Genomic DNA, 6,996 nt, shown 5'->3' on the forward strand with positions numbered 1-6,996 from the left:
GTCACCCACCCATTCACACACACATTCACACACTGGTGATGGCAGCTACATTATAGCCACAGCCACCCTGGGGTGCACTGACAGGCGAGGCTGCCGGACACTGGCGCCACCGGGCCCTCTGACAACCACCAGTAGGCAACGGGTGAAGTGCCTTGCCCAAGGACACAACGACCGAGACTGTCCAAGCCGGGGTTCGAACCGGCAACCTTCCGATTACAAGGCGAACTCCTAACTCTTGAGCCACAATCACCCCCGTTAAGAAATAAAAGCAGTAAAATGTTTCTTTACCCCACATTACATCTGATGATTGTCTTATGAGTGACACAAAGCAGCCTTCAGCAGAACTACTATAAACTGTAAAATACAAATGATCATCTGAGGAAGTACATGTAGAGACACCCACTGACTGTAGCGCTGCATAATGAAGTCTGTTTTGTGCCGCCTGCTTATTTCCTGTGAAAGAAGTCAGATGTTGCCCTTAAAGACATTTTTAACTTTTGGTCTGTCGAAGCCTCTGACCTTAACCTTACACAAGTGATTGAATCATTCTTAGTATGAATGTACAACCTGTGCTAACACAAATCATGATGATGGACTATGACAGACTGTATCTCTCTCGCTCTACACACACACGTTATCTGGACGTCCAGTATCAAGTGTTGCTTGCCTTTGACTGCTGGGCCCTGAGAGGCCATGCGTGTGCTGCTGGAGTGGTGATACTGGAAGATAGAAGTGGCAAAGCTGTGGGACCTGTTTATGTGATTCATTTATTAGTAGAAGCTTGGTAAAGGTTTTGAATTACATTTTCTCCTTCAAGCAATGGAAACTCAAAATTGAATTCAATGTAATTGTTCTGTGAGGTATTTGGCTACAGAGGATCCTTGTGGTGAATCATCAATCGTGTAGCACAGAGGTTCCCTGATGTTCCAACTTCTGGCTCGTTGGTGTCATAAAATGTATGTTTTAGGTCATTTATATCAGGGAGGGTAAGAAATGTTGGTGAGATCAGTAACAGCATGCTGATGCTGAACTCCTCCAACCTACGCGTGCCGCTGTGTCTCCAGCTCCTTGTTGAACCTTTCCAATGGACCTTTTAATTGGGACATATTCAGAGGGAACATTTCTCTGTAACAACATTTGTTCAACTTGCACACACAGTAGATACAATGAGAGTTCATACTCTCTGGGCCTTCACGTCTCGGCGTTACGCTGTTGCACATGTTGATCTGTGAATACACTAAATCCTGCTTCTGTGTGCTGTCCTGCACTGAGACTAAAGAAGGTCTCTGCTTTGGTTTCATCATAATGAACATCTTCATTTTCTGCTGTTCTGACTGCTTCTTAAAAAAGACAAAATCTGTGAAATCAAACGGACCAAACACATCAAACAAGCCCTGTGCTGCAGCCAGAGTTCAGGCTGACAGTGATTACCACAATAGACAATGAGGAGCTGGAGAAAAACTGTATTCCACCTTATTTTGTTTGTTTCTTCATCAGTTAATAATTATGCAACGAGTTGATACCATCTGAATAACCACTACAATGTGTGGCAGTCGGCATATATCAGTAAGGTGGTCAAACACAGAAACTAGCTCCCTGCGGTTGCAAACAAAAAAGGAAGTACAGACAGAGAACCCGCTACTTAAGAAGGTGCAATCTTACTTTAGTTGCAAAGCTGTTATAGGCCTGACGTGATGATACCAAATACAACACTGCAACAACAGTTTTGTCCTTTCTGCAAATATCCTGTAATAGACAACACTAGATAATTACTTATCACAGTCAAACAACCTTTTTACTAACTTAAGTTAATTCCAAACCTGCATTGCAGCTTACAGAATACATATAACTCTCAGTATGAATGTCACATTATATCTGTAGACATCAAATATGCAGGTATTGTTAAGCTATGAACAGTCACAGCATCACCACAGGAGCGATGCGGTAAATTGCCTGTATTTGTATAGCGCTTTTCTAGTCCCTAAGGACCCCAGAACGTGCTACTTAAGAAGATGCAATCTTGCTTTAGTTGCAAAGCTGTTATAGGAGAGTTTAAGACATTTGTACGAAAAAATATGTTTCATTAGGGAAAGACATATTTCAGTCTATCATTTTTCAGGTGTTTTTATTTGTCATATTTAGTTTTTGACATTAAAGGTTCCAAAATATAACTTGAGTATTTCTTAGTTTTAAACTCGTCAGTTAGTCGACAAAGACATTAGTCGCCAGCAACATCCCTACAGAAAAACTAGTTAAAAGAATTGAAAATGATTTATATAAAATGATTAATTTATTTGGGATTTAGACTCTGATGACCCATCACGTTAGAATGGAATCCCAGAGATTTTGGACACGACCAGTGTTGGGAAGGTTACTTTTAAAATGTATTCCATTACAGAATACAGAATACATGCCCCAAAATGTATTCTGTAACGTATTCCGTTACGTTACTCAATGACAGTAACGTATTCTGAATACTTTGGATTACTTAATATATTATCATGCTTTTTACAACAACGTGAATGTACTATTGCTGTGTGATTTATTACTATTACTGAAGGTCCGCGACTCCGAACTGTAGTAAAGGGACCTCTGACTAATACGGCGGGGTCCCTGTCAGCTCGTAGCCGAAAAATAGCTTTACTTTGTTGTGTGGGTCAACTTTTCTTGACAGAGAGAGGCGTTGAAAGGCTGCTCCAACGGAACTTATTGTTTCCGGAGGAAAACACGAACACGGTGTACAGTCGAGTCTTAATAGCTTACTTACAACTGGGCTCGTCAGGCACTCTTCTTGGCTGAAGTGGTTATTATTATATTTACATGCTTCCAGCTCCCGTTTTTCCTCGATGACAACTCGTACCTTTCCACTCCCCTTTTTCTCCCTCCTCGCGCTCACAGACCCATAACGTGTATGGCAGTCCATTCTCCCTGCAACACGGACTACACTGCCCATGATGCTACATTCTTTAGAGCTATGCTTGTAGCATTCTGCCTGTTAGCTTAGCACAACAACAACAACGAAAAGGCGCTCTCTCACCCAGGAAACACGCAGTCGCAGAGAGAGAGAGGGCTTCGCCCTGTAACCATGGCAACCGTAACGCTGCCACCTGGAACAACAACAACAACAATCTTTATTTATAGAGCACATTTAAAAGCCTTGGGCATACCAAAGTGCTTTACATAAAACAATAAAAGGTTCAAACATTGATAACGGATAAATAAAAATAAGGAGTTATGTTCATAGATAAAAGCTACCAATAAGAATGACTACAGCACATGGGTAATAGCAAGATAAAAGCTGTACCACCATAATAAAAAAACACCAATAGAAAGATAGGAGGGAATTAATACAAGAGGTCAATAGGTCACAGCAACCAACCAAACAAACAAACAAACAAACCAGCAATTAAAAGGTGGAGAAGGCAAGTTTAAAAAGATATGTTTTAAGCTGTGATTTAAAAGAATGAATAGAATCAGATGCCCGGATGCCAATCGGGAGATTGTTCCACAGCACAGGTGCAACAAGAGCAAACGATCGATCACCTCTAGTCTTAAGTCGAGATCTGGGCTGAGCCAGCAGTAACTGTGACGATGACCTTAAAGCCCTGGCAGGAGCATAAGGGTTTAAAAGGTCCTTAAGGTAGCTGGGTGCAGTGTTGTTAGTAATTTTAAAAGTAAACAACAAAATTTTAAATTGAATACGATATTTGACAGGCAACCAGTGCAGATCGGCAAGGACAGGAGTAATGTGGGCAAACTTGCTGGTTTTAGTTAGAATGCGAGCTGCAGCATTCTGAACTGTCTGTAATCTCTGTAAAAGGGAAGAGTGGAGACCACAATAAAGTGAATTACAATAGTCTAGCCTCGACGTTACAAAGGCGTGGATGAGCTTTTCGAGATCTTTATGCGGGATATAGCGCCTAGCCTTAGAGATAAGACGAAGCTGGTAAAAACTAGATCTGACAACAGCAGACACTTGTTTGTCAAATGAAAAGGAGCTGTCAAATAAGACACCCAGATTCCTGACAGTATCAGAGAGAGAACAACTAAGAAAACCAAAGGCATCCCGGAGTTTGGCACGAAGGGCATTACTACCAAAAATCATAATCTCGGTTTTCTCCTCATTAAGGATAAGAGAATTCGACAACAACCACTTCTTGGCCTCAGACATGCATTCTCGGAGGCTATTCAGAGACAGAGCAAGATCGTCGTTTAGCTCAAAATAGAGCTGGATATCATCTGCATAATAGTGATAAGCAATATGGTATTTCTCAAAGATGGCACTTAAAGGAAGCAAGTATAATGAGAAAAGGGTAGGGCCCAGCACAGATCCCTGGGGGACACCACAGCAAACAGGTACAGCCGAGGAAGAGGATGTAGCCAGATGTACCGTAGAGAGCCGATTGGAGAGATAGGATTTAAACCAATCCAGGGCAGCGCCCTTGATGCCTACAGTGTGCTCAAGTCTCGCTAATAAGATATTATGGTCAACCATGTCAAATGCCGATGATAGATCCAAAGGCACTAAGACTGAGGGGCGTCCGTTGTCAGCCATTAGTAGGAGATCATTGAAAACACGAAGCAATGCTGATTCTGTGCTGTGATGTTGTTTGAAGGCTGATTGAAATTTATCATTTATATTATTCTCATCAAGGTAGGTCTGCAGTTGGAGCAGAACCACCTTCTCAAGTATTTTAGCCAGAAAGGGAAGCTTAGAAATTGGCCTAAAATTGGCAAAATCACTAAGCTCAAGGTTCCTTTTTTTTAGAACAGGTTGGATTATGGCATGCTTGAGAGCTGAAGGTACATAGCCAGAAAGCAAGGAGAAGTTCAATATGGACAATAAACAAGGTCCAATTACACTGAAACAATCCTTAACAATACGGGATGGGAGAGCATCATGTACACAGTTAGTATTGTTCAATTTATCAATTAGACGCTTCAGAGTGGAGAGAGAAACGGGTTCAAATTGATAAAAGGTGGCCGAACAATCAGGAGTAGACATACAATCAGTCACCAGAGGAAGAGTAGATCTAAGGGATAAAACTTTATCTAAAAAATAGTTTGAGAATTTTCCACAAAGACCCGGGGAAGACAGCAGTGGCATAGAGGGACGGGGGTTCACCACAGAGTTAAAAATTTTAAATAGAATTCGTGGATTATCACCATTAGTGGTAATAATTTTAGAGAGAAAAGCCGCTTTAGCCGTTCTGGCAGCAGTTTGGAACTTCGAGCGGCTAATACGTAAAATATCATAAGAAGACTGAAGTCTATCACTCCTCCACTTCCTCTCATCACGCCGACATATACGTCGTAGGGCACGAACAGAATCATTTAACCAGCATTGTGAGAAAGTTCTAGGGCGTTTCATTTTGATGGGTGCAACAATGTTAAGAATCGAGGAACAGGTGGTAAAAAGAGTATTAGTAGAGTTCTCAAGTGTGTGTGGGGAAGAACAATCCAGCATACTAAATGGGGAGTTAACAAAAGACGTAATAAAGTTGACCACAGTATTAGCATTAATAGTGCGCGTAGGATAAAGAGGAGAGTTTAGGTATTGTCCAGTATCACCCAGGTCTACATCGAAGATGACCGGGGAATGATCAGAGAGACCAGTATTCCTGATTTCCTTAATGCAAATGTCCACATTGAATGAAAAAACCAAATCAAGGGTGTGGCCTTGAACATGGGTAGGCTCATTCACCCACTGAATAAGATTAAAAGAATCAGTCAGCACAAGAAAGTCTTTAGCCAATTGGTCATTCATACAGCAGACATGAATGTTAAAATCTCCAGAAACAATAACAGAATCATATTTAAAAAGAACGGATCCCAAAAAATCAGCAAATTCAGAGATAAACATCTTATGATATTTAGGCGGACGATAGACCACGACACACAAAGTGGTCCGAGAGCCCGTCAGTTCCAATAGCTGAACTTCAAAACTGGAATAGGTTGGAGAGGATAGCAGCCGTGCATCATGTTTATTATTGAAAACCGAGGCTAAGCCACCACCTCTACCAGTTAGCCTAGGTGAGCTAAAGAAGGCACAGTCAGGAGGTAGAAGCTCAGAGAAGGGGATGAACTCACCCGGAGAAGTCCAGGTCTCCGTTAGAAATAGGACATCCAGTCCCGAGGTGAGAAAAAAGTCATTTAGGAGGAAGGCCTTATTTGAAAGAGACCTGACATTAAATAAGGCCATCCGAATCCGGGGGGCCAGGACCTTTGTAGTAGCCCGTCGCAAGGAGCAAAGGTTGTTATGTTGAACACCGCGGCCAGGCGGTGTTATCCAAAATCGGGCAGAGTGGTAAGCCACTGGGCGAGCAGGGTAGGTTTGAAGGCCGACGGAGCAAATCCAACGGTGGGTTAGCAATCTAGCCGCAGAGTGGCTGCTGAGATAGTGGAAGAAACAGGATAGCTCACGGCTTGTAGAAGGGAAGTCCATAGCCATGGCTCTGATATAAGCCTTAACGCGGACACGGACGCCGCTCCTCCTACCCCGTTTCCTGAAGCGTTTCCTACGGAGCATGGGAAGAGGAGGATAGGTCACATAGGTAGGGGAGACAGGCATCAGGGGGATAGCGGCACCGGCGGTCCCAAGGCAGTCAGGTCGTTGAGAGCAGGAAAACCGAAGATTCAGGAGCGTGTCTCTGTCATAAGTTATTAGTGTACAATCACCTAGAGAACATAAAACCAAAGATAAAACAACGAGAAGTACAACGCCGAGGCGAAGACGTGGTCGGAGACGGTCAGCCATGCACACCGGCGCCATCTTGCTCCAAACAGAACGTAGCTGTCAAACAAAACCCAAACAGTCCTGACCCGCGACAAAATGAAACAGGAAAGTACCGCAGTGTAATCCATTTATTTCAACAAAGTAACTGTATTCTTAATACCACCTTTTTAAACGGTAACTGTAACGGAATACAGTTACTCATATTTTGTATTTTAAATACGTAACGGCGGTACATGTATTCCGTTACTCCCCAACACTGG

The sequence above is a fragment of the Aulonocara stuartgranti genome (genome assembly GCF_965226115.1).
Source record: "Aulonocara stuartgranti genome assembly, chromosome: 9".
In the NCBI taxonomy this organism is placed as follows: Eukaryota; Metazoa; Chordata; class Actinopteri; order Cichliformes; family Cichlidae; genus Aulonocara; species Aulonocara stuartgranti.